The sequence below is a fragment of the Sciurus carolinensis genome, chromosome 11 (assembly GCF_902686445.1).
Source record: "Sciurus carolinensis chromosome 11, mSciCar1.2, whole genome shotgun sequence".
Classification (NCBI taxonomy): domain Eukaryota; kingdom Metazoa; phylum Chordata; class Mammalia; order Rodentia; family Sciuridae; genus Sciurus; species Sciurus carolinensis.
This window is the reverse complement of record NC_062223.1, coordinates 22,190,300-22,199,677: the sequence shown is the minus strand read 5'-3', so window position 1 is coordinate 22,199,677 and position 9,378 is coordinate 22,190,300. Positions and strand designations below refer to the sequence as shown.

Genomic DNA, 9,378 nt, shown 5'->3' with positions numbered 1-9,378 from the left:
TGAGAAAGTGCAGATGATGTTTTCTAAGGAAGGTTTTTAGAAGATGACCTAGGTTTTGTCAGATTTTCATGGGAAAACAATTTCCGGAAATTTTGAGCCACTGAACACGTTATGTATGGGGTTACTGAGGGAATAGGAAGCGTGCTGTTTCTCGAGAGCTTTGTTTGGAGAAACTCGCTTTGAAGAAGTACACTGTGAGTGGGAGAAGTTAGGCCACTGTGAGTTTTCAGGAATATATATCTCCTTGTGTGTGGTAGAATTTAAAGGAGTTTGCAAGAGAAATAGGTATTTAAATGAAACGTATTTGAAAGGACTAAGTGAACCTTCTAAGGAAATCCAACAAAGAAAACATGATCTAAGTATGTTTTTAGAGCATGGACATACAGCTGATTAATGAGGGAGAAAACAAGAACTATCAGAAAAAAATTATAAGAAATATTTTTAAATACCACATTTAGCCATATTTAAAGAAAATACAAATTGTTCGATATGTAAAATATTATCATTTGAGGGAAAAGGGATCCTGATATGGAAATTGTACATTAGTCTTAAGTAGCAATCAGAAGAAAACAAAAAGCTATACAAATCAGGGAAATAAAGAAATAGTTCTTTACAGAAGATTATGAATCTTTCTTCTTCAAATAAATTTGGAGATTTTTGTTTTTCACAAATGAGTGGAGTCAGTGAGACGCTTCTAGTGAATGGAGGCCAGAGATTCTGCTGTACCTGGTAAAATTCACAAGTTACACAGAATAATGCAGAATAATGCAGCACAGACGATAAGTCCTACTGAAGTTCAGAAATAGTATGATGAAGCAATCAGAAATAATCTTAAACAGAATTGACTACAAAAAGATTGTCTTCCCAATGATATTTAAGTTCTTGGATATCTGAACACAGGCCCATAGAGAGTCCTCCATGTTGGAACATCTGGAAACTGTCTCTTGATTATGGAACCAAAGAAGTTTTACCAGAAATGGTAGTATGAGAAAGGGTCCTCATTAAAGGAAATGTGGTTGAGGGAACCCTGCTCACAGTACTAAAGAAAGGTCTCAGGTGAACTGGTTGTGCTGACTGCCATAAAATACTAAGTTGTTCTGGATATAGGGTTGCTAGATTTAGCAAAAATAGAGGATACCAAATTGAATTTGAACATCAGATAAACAAATATTTTCTCTGAATATACACCATGCAATATTTAGGACATACAGAAAAAAATTTGTCAACTATCTGAGACTCAAATTTAACTAGGGTTCTCTAATTTATCTGACAATGATACCTGAGCACCAATCAGAGAAAGCCCTACAATCTCTCTGTGTCAATAACCCTTTGCTCCTGAATGTCTTCTCAATTTAGTGACAACATCTTACCATTTTCTTCAATTTTTTTAGGGGGTTGGAGCAGACAGGTATTAGAGGGGCAGAATGAGTGTTTCAAATGACTTAATGGGATGAAGAAGAGAGGATCCAAGAAAGAAAAAAATGTCTTTGTGGGTGATTATGGATTTTCATCATGCCTATTCATATCCAAGTGAGACATTTCTGTGATCTCCAGTCTGTATGTTTCACCTTAGTGCCAACATTCAAAACATCTGAGACTCTCATCACTTTCTTTCCCGTTTGACATTCTAAAGATTCTCTAAAAGGTAATCAAAATAGTTAGAGCAGCTCAGGAGTCTGAGACAAGGAGGATCACATATTCAAAGATAGCCTCAGCAAAAGCAAAGTACCAAGCAACTCAGTGAGACCCTGCCTCTAAATAAAATACAAAATAGAGGTGGGGATATGGCTCAGTGGTCAATTGCCCCTGAGTTCAATCCCCAGTCCCCACCTCAAAATAATAATAATTAGAAAAATAAGTATGAAAATGTGATATTTACAAATTAAAATGTTAAATTTTATATCTCCAATGCAAATCAAAATGGCAGTGGAGACCAGATAACAATTTGATAGGGATTCTAGAAAACTGGGTTCATTGATGATCTAATACTGGTAAGTTTTTGGTCAAGTCATGGTGGTATTTTTGTGGAGAATGTGGGTAGTGCTAGGGATGGAGCCTATGGGCTTGTACATGCAAGGTCAGTGCTCTGCCACTGAGTTCTATCCCCATGCCCTGTATTTATTTTAAAAACATGAGACTGTGTCTATAAGTTACTGAGACTAGGGTCAAACTTGCAATACTCCTGCCTCAGCTAATTATGGCTTCTTCAAGTTTCCCTTTGTTCATCCAGAAAGCAGAGCAGTTTATCAGATAATTTTTGATACTAAAAAAAGGAAATTACAGACTCCTATGTCTAATATATTCAATTAAGGCAGAATAAGGATTAGGATGCTAAATGAATAATTAAATCATGGATATAAATGAAAATTAGATGGACTATTCTTTTGGAGTGTCATAATGTAAGCAAAAATCATTATTAGATAAAAAAGTTATAGAATCTATTTCAAATGCTTGCACTTTTCATGAGTAATCACAGAACCAAAATAACGATTTCATTTTGCTAGACATTATTCTTGAAGAGTTAATGAAGCTCACTGAGATTTGAATATTATACATGAGAAATTGATCACATGTTTCTGTTCAAACTGCCTAGCTAATAATGATTATCTTTGCATATTTTCAAATTACATTGCAGAATATGAGAATGATTATTTCCAAAAAATTTCTGAAACTTCAATTCTTTCTGTCTTGATACTGGATACTTTTGGGGGTCATAAAAGAGATTCATCTTGTTTCACCTCATATTCTGCTGAGGGGGTGATTAAGCATGATTTTGGTGTCAATCACTTTCCTTCTTTTATTTCCAAGATGATTTTCAGATCTCACTGAAAGAAAACATGTTTCTGAAAGAGAGAAATGTAACCTCCCAAGCTACCTTCACCCTCTTGGGCTTCTTGGGTCACCCAGAACTGTAGGGTCCCCTCTTCTTGGTATTTCTGGCAGTCTACACCTTCAGTGTGGTAGGGAAACTTGGTATGATTGTGATCATCAGAATTAACCCCAAAATTGCACACTCCCATGTATTTTTTCCTCAGTCACCTCTCATTTATGGATTTCTGCTATTCCTCTATCATTGCTCCTAAGATGCTGGTGAATCTACTGGTAGAAGACTGAACCATTTCATTTTCAGGGTGCATGGTGCAGTTCTTTTTCTTCTGCACCTTTGTAGTTACTGAATTGATTCTATTTGCTGTGATGTCCTATGACCGCTTTGTGGCCATTTGTAACCCACTGCAATACACAGTGGTCATGTCCCAGAGACTCTGTGCCATGCTGGTGTTTGGATCTTATGCATGGGGAGTCACTGTTCCTTGACCCTTACATGTTCTGCTTTAAAATTATATTTTCAGGGCTTCAACATAATCAATCACTTCTTCTGTGAGTTATCCTCCCTGATATCCCTCTCTTGCTCTGATTCTTATCTCAGTCAGTCGCTGCTTTTCACTGTTGCCACTTTTAATGAGATAAACACATTGCTCATCATTCTTACCTCTTACATGTTTATTATCACCACTGCCTTGAAGATGCGATCAGCCAGTGGGCATCACTTAGTCTTCTCCACCTGTGCCTCTCACCTGACGGCCATCTCCATCTTCCATGGCACCTTTCTCTTCCTCTACTCTGTGCCCAACTCCAAAAACTCCAGGCACACGGTCAAAGTGTCCTCTGTGTTTTACATAGTGGTGATCCCCATGTTGAACCCCCTGATCTACATTCTGAGAAATAAGGATGTCAAGGACACAATCAATAATCAAATTAATGCACACCACACTTTTTAAATATTAACTATATATATTTAATATGGCTATCACACCATGATTTTTTGAATTGACTCTGTGTCAAGTTTCTTTTTCTTAAAATCACTTTAAATTTCAAAAGGAAAAAACATTTTGCAACGGAAAACATTTTAATATGAACTTTAAATCAGCAAGCCTATACTTGGCGTGGCTTATATAAGCCAGATAAAATTAATTGATCTTGACTTCTGTCTTTGTCCACAAAATTATATAATCTCATTTAGTTCACAAGTTGATTTTGTGTGGCAAATGAAAATGTACACGATGTGTCTCCCATATTATATATGTGTAGCAAGGGCTAATGCTGCCATTCTCTCATTCCTGGTGACTCTAGAGTTAAAGTGCTAAATTACCAGTTGCTTTTGTAAAATTAGTGAAATAAATAAAAGGAAAAGGTTGTTGAACCTTCCAAGGAACTCAAAATCCATTCATGGAGATAAATACAGTAAGTGAGTTTGTGGTGATATCCTTTTCAAATTCATCTGATAAATGATGATGATGTCTTATTTCCTTGCTATTTACCTTTACCTTGAAAGACGGGTGTATTTTTAAGAGAAAAAAAAAAAAAAAGCAAGACAGACATTTTATTCTGGAGTTAAGTCTTATTCATCCACTGCTTCATGAAGGCATGAAGTTTTATTCAGGAGCAAGAAAAATGTTCAGGAGGTGATTATAATTATAGCATTGAAATAATAAGTATTTTGAGCTATTATTTTATGCTATCTGCATACAAGTTATATTGTAAGTTAATCCAAGGAAGACACATTTGAATAAGATATGGGTGGTATTCTCAATTATTTCAGAAAAGGGTTTAACTGCAAAGAATAAAAGGACATAAGATACTTTTAGCATTGCTACTTAGAATAGGGAAAATGCAGAAAGGATGCGCTCGTTTTCAATGTCTATTCTTCTTTTCTATGACCAACTATTCAGCATGAATATTCACAGGAAAACTTGAACAAGGGTGTTTGAGAATTCTCTTCATCTTGACTGTTTAGATAGTCTTTATAAAATACTTCAGTGTAGATGTGAATATTGAGAGCTAATTACCTTGGTTGGACTTGAATGTAACATTAAGTTCAATGTCATTTTTAATTGTAGCCTAAATAAACAAATGAAGACCAAGCCTATTGTGTGTATTAGGAAAGTTGGATATTCCTTTAATAATTGTAATGTAAATAATAAGAAGCTCTCACAGAGATGTTTACCTAATTTGGAAATCTTACATTTATCTTATCTTCTGTCATGAATTTTTCTTGTCTTATATAATCTTGTGTTCTATACATTTTGTTTGGATAAAATTCCAAATAGGTTGGAAAATTATTAATAGAAGAAATTCTGGGTCTTTTGGGGTAACTAAAATGTAAAATGAGCTTATGTCCATTCAATGAAATATTAGTAATTAGCTATATAATTGTAAACTTATCATGATAAATTAAAAATCACTTATTAATATTGCATTGTTAATGACAGAACAATTTCATCAATGCACAATGAACTATTCTCTGGAATGCATTGCTATCTTCATTTTTGTTTGTTTATTTTTGCTAGACTTGAGATTAATCCATGGGTCTTACATGAGGTAGGCAAACACTTTACCACTGATGGTTGCTTTGTTGATATTTAACTTCCCTAGAACAATGGTGAGAAAGTATCATTTAAAGGTTATATCAATCTTTCTTGAAACCAGTGATGAATAATCCACTTTCAAAGAGCAAACCCTTATATTTCTTTCCTTACTTGGTAAAGGGCAATTACTTTCTTGTTCAGTTAGAGACACTACCTCATTAACCTTTAATATGAGGAAGTGGAAATGCATATTATTTAATGCTCTGATCAATGATTTAAAATATTAGAGTCACAAAAGAAAGATAAAATTTGGTGATTCAACCAGAACCACAATCCTTTCAATGAATATTGAAGTAAAATTGCGCATTGCCATTGTATTTTAACTTAGAATTTCAAAGTGTCTCTGGTAGTTGTGATATCTGTTATAAGGAACATAATTTATATTTATGTTTTATAATTTTTTACTCATGTGCCTTTTAAAATATTCAGTTCTGAAAATATATAAAATTTTAGCATTTTTATACAATTTTAAAAATTATTCATTATAAAATTAAAATGTAAAACAAATGATTTATAATTTACATTGTGTACCACAGTTATCATATGTCCATCATAATTAATCTGAAATGGACAATTGTTTCATTTCTCTTGTCCCTGAACTCACATTAAAATTGTACAAATTCTTCACAACAGTATTTCTTATCAACATATGAGTATATAACTTTGTCACCTAAAACATGTCTGTTAATTTGTCGGGGTGCCGCGGACCCCCAGCCCTTCGGCGTGGCCAAGATGGCACCTGGCAAGGTGCCAAGGAAGTGCTGAGAACAAAACCAGGTACCTCCAGCAGACTAATACTCTCTGCCAACAAGTGGCGTATTTTGAGGAAGTTAATGTGATTGGCCATGGGTCCTCGTGGACACTGCATGATTGCTATATCCACACTATTGTGCTCCATTACTCTCCATGCTTTCCCCTCGTGATCTATAAGCTGATTGGTTGTTGTATGTAATGTAAGGCGCTTGCAAGAGCGGCCCGCCGCTGCTGGCCAGCCAGAAGAAGCAGACTGCGGAAAATAAAGAACTTGCCCTGATCGGGTTTCGTGTTTCTCTGCGGGCAGGGGACGCGATAGATGGTGCTGAAACACCCGGAACGAGAAAAAATATAAGGGTAAGTTCACATAAGTTTTCAAATCAAGAAAAATTAGTTTGAGAGTTCAAAAGGTGAGACGTCTCGAGGTTCGCGGAGCAGCGACAATTCATTACAGGAGGTTCCCCAGCAGAGGGACAATTCATTACAGGAGGTTCCCCAGCAGAGGGACAATTCATTACAGGAGGTTCCCCAGCAGAGGGACAATTCATTACAGGAGGTTCCCCAGCAGAGGGACAATTCATTACAGGAGGTTCCCCAGCAGAGGGACAATTCATCACAGGAGGTTCCCCAGCGGAGGGACAACTCATCATAAGAGGTTCCCCAGAGGAGGGACGATTCATCATAAAAGGTTCCCCGTGGGAGGGACGATTCAAGTGGTACCAAACTGTGTGCGTGTGTGAGTGAGCGTGTGTGCGTGCGCGCGCCTGTCTTTTATTTGTGTGTTTAAACTAGTAAACTACCTCGTAGTCATGGGAACGGATCTGTCTAAGATTAGAATGCAGCGGCCTCTTAGAGAACTTTTAAAAAAAATCACGGAACACCATTGAAGGCAAACACGGCCTTCAAGTTCCTAGATACTGTAGAGAAAGTCTCTCCGTGGTTTTTAGACGAGGGATTATTAAATCTTCCTCAGTGGGAACAGCTAGGAGAGGATTTGCGCGACGCGGAGAGACGCGAGCCTTTGCCAATGGGAACTCTGGCAATATGGTCACTTGTTAATAATCTTGTTTGATGCAGCAAGGTAAATCAAAAAACCCTTTTTGGGATTTAAAGGGGCCTTTAGAAGAAGGAAGTCAGATCTTAGAAGAAATTAAAGAGGAACGATCATGTTCTCAGTCTTCAAAAAGAGTGGGAACATAATATAGTAGCCATAGTCCCCACAAGTATTGGGAGATAATTGTTTCATGATTTTCTGCATTCAAACCTAATCTGATTTCTCAACCAGGTAAAAAAAGGGTTAAAAAGTCCTGGGTGATCCTCCCTCCCCCCTGCCTGGCCTTGTCAAAGCCTACAATGGATTATAAATTACAGCAGTCTCAGCAGGAAGGAGGAGGGGTAACCTAAAGAAAAGAAAAAAAAAAAAAAAAAGGGGTGTCCGTTTTAAACTTAACTAACTTATTTTCTAGGATTCTTTGTTTGTTTTGTTTTTCTTTAATGCTGTATTTTTGAGCTCATAATTTTGATCCTACATACCTAGGTTAATGATTTTTTTCTTTTTGATCAGTTCTATTTTTTATTCAACTGAAGTTTTTAAACATCTGTTTCATTGCAATGAACATTTACCTATGAAGTTACAAGGCCTTTGATTTTATGTTATCTGTATGTTGTGCTGTCTAATGTCATATTTTGTCAAAACTGAGCGCTCTTAAAATTAAAATTTAAAAATGGATCCAAATACTTTTATTCACGTGATTTAAAAAGGTTCAATTTAAATTGGGTAAACTAATAAAAGTAAAATATCTTTGAAAATAACTTGCAAGTCTCCAGGTGGTCAAACTAATGAAATGTTAATGTTAAACAATGTCTAATATCAATTGCTTCTAGGACTTTTCTTCAGCAGGAAAGAGGCAATGGATCCTGTTCAGGACTCTTGTCTGATATCTTGGTTTTATAAAATAAATAAATTGGAGTTAACATGTATGAGATTACTCAAATGTGTTTGTAGAGATGTCTGGTTAATTTACAAAGTTAAAATGCTAATTGTTAAATAACATCAAGTACTTTTAACTTCTTAAATTACGTGGGGTATCATACTTAAACATTCTTGGTGTTTTCATAGGTTGGTAAATAAAAAGAAAAAGGAAATGTTTCTGAGTAAGAAAGTCTGTGTGTAAGTAAAGGACAAGTTTCAACAAGTCTCTTAAGTTTTATTCTTTAGAACAATTAGTCTTAAAAATTGGGGTGTATACAATTATGGTTAAACAACTGTTAAAGTATTGTACTGTGTTACAGAGTCTAAATTTTTCTTTAAAAACTAAATTTGGTAAGAAAAAAAGGTGTCAAGGTAATTGTGAAATGGTTTCTAGTTGTATATTAAATGTGTTCATATTTTTCAGGTATACAAGTTTTAAAGCAGGAAATTTATCAAGGTGCTATTCTCCAGATAAACTTGTCTGTAATGGTAATTTTAAGCTTATAAAGAGTAAATTTCATTGGGGATTAATTTCTATCATTTAGTGTTCTATTAGAGGACCTGTTATCAATAGGATATATGTAAAATTGGTTATATTTTACATTGAGATAAAAAATTTCAAATGTAAATGTATTTCTAAACATTAGAGCCTGACTTGTTTAAAGGTTAATTTTGTAAAACATGAAAATATTTTGCCACTTTGACACACAAAAGGAAAGTTAAAAGCTCTCTCAGCCTAAGGAAGAAGCAAAGATCAACATCAGAATTAGAACACTTAAGATCTATAAAGAGTCACGCCTTACCTGAAATAAGGCTCTCCCTCTCACCTTACTACATGTTAGAGTGACTCCAAAATAAGTCAGACTTCAGCTTATTTAAAGTTATAATCAAAAGATTGGTTTTTGTTGTAAAATTACTATGATCTCAAATAGGAAATATAATGTGGTTCTCAGTCAAAATTCAAGATAGCTATTATACAAGCAGAATATATTTTTACTCTTGCTAATTTTATTTTGTAAAACTGTTACCTGTTAATGTTTTACAAAAGTAGCTGCTTCAAAAACACGCAACCTAGGTAACTTATGATAATAAGCCATCACCTATAGAACAGATAGTGGTAACTTCCAGAACTAATACAGACTCCAGTTAGATAAAAGGGTAAATAACTGTAAAGTTATGAACATTAAAGTTAAAGCCCAGTACTCTCACTCTATGACTGGTAAAACT

General features: G+C 35.1%; 1 pseudogene; it reads left to right on the top strand.

Annotated features, from left to right (window-relative positions):
• Positions 1-2,837: 2,837 nt before the first annotated feature.
• Positions 2,838-3,779, top strand: LOC124959175 (olfactory receptor 5D16-like; annotated as a pseudogene).
• Positions 3,780-9,378: the final 5,599 nt, after the last annotated feature.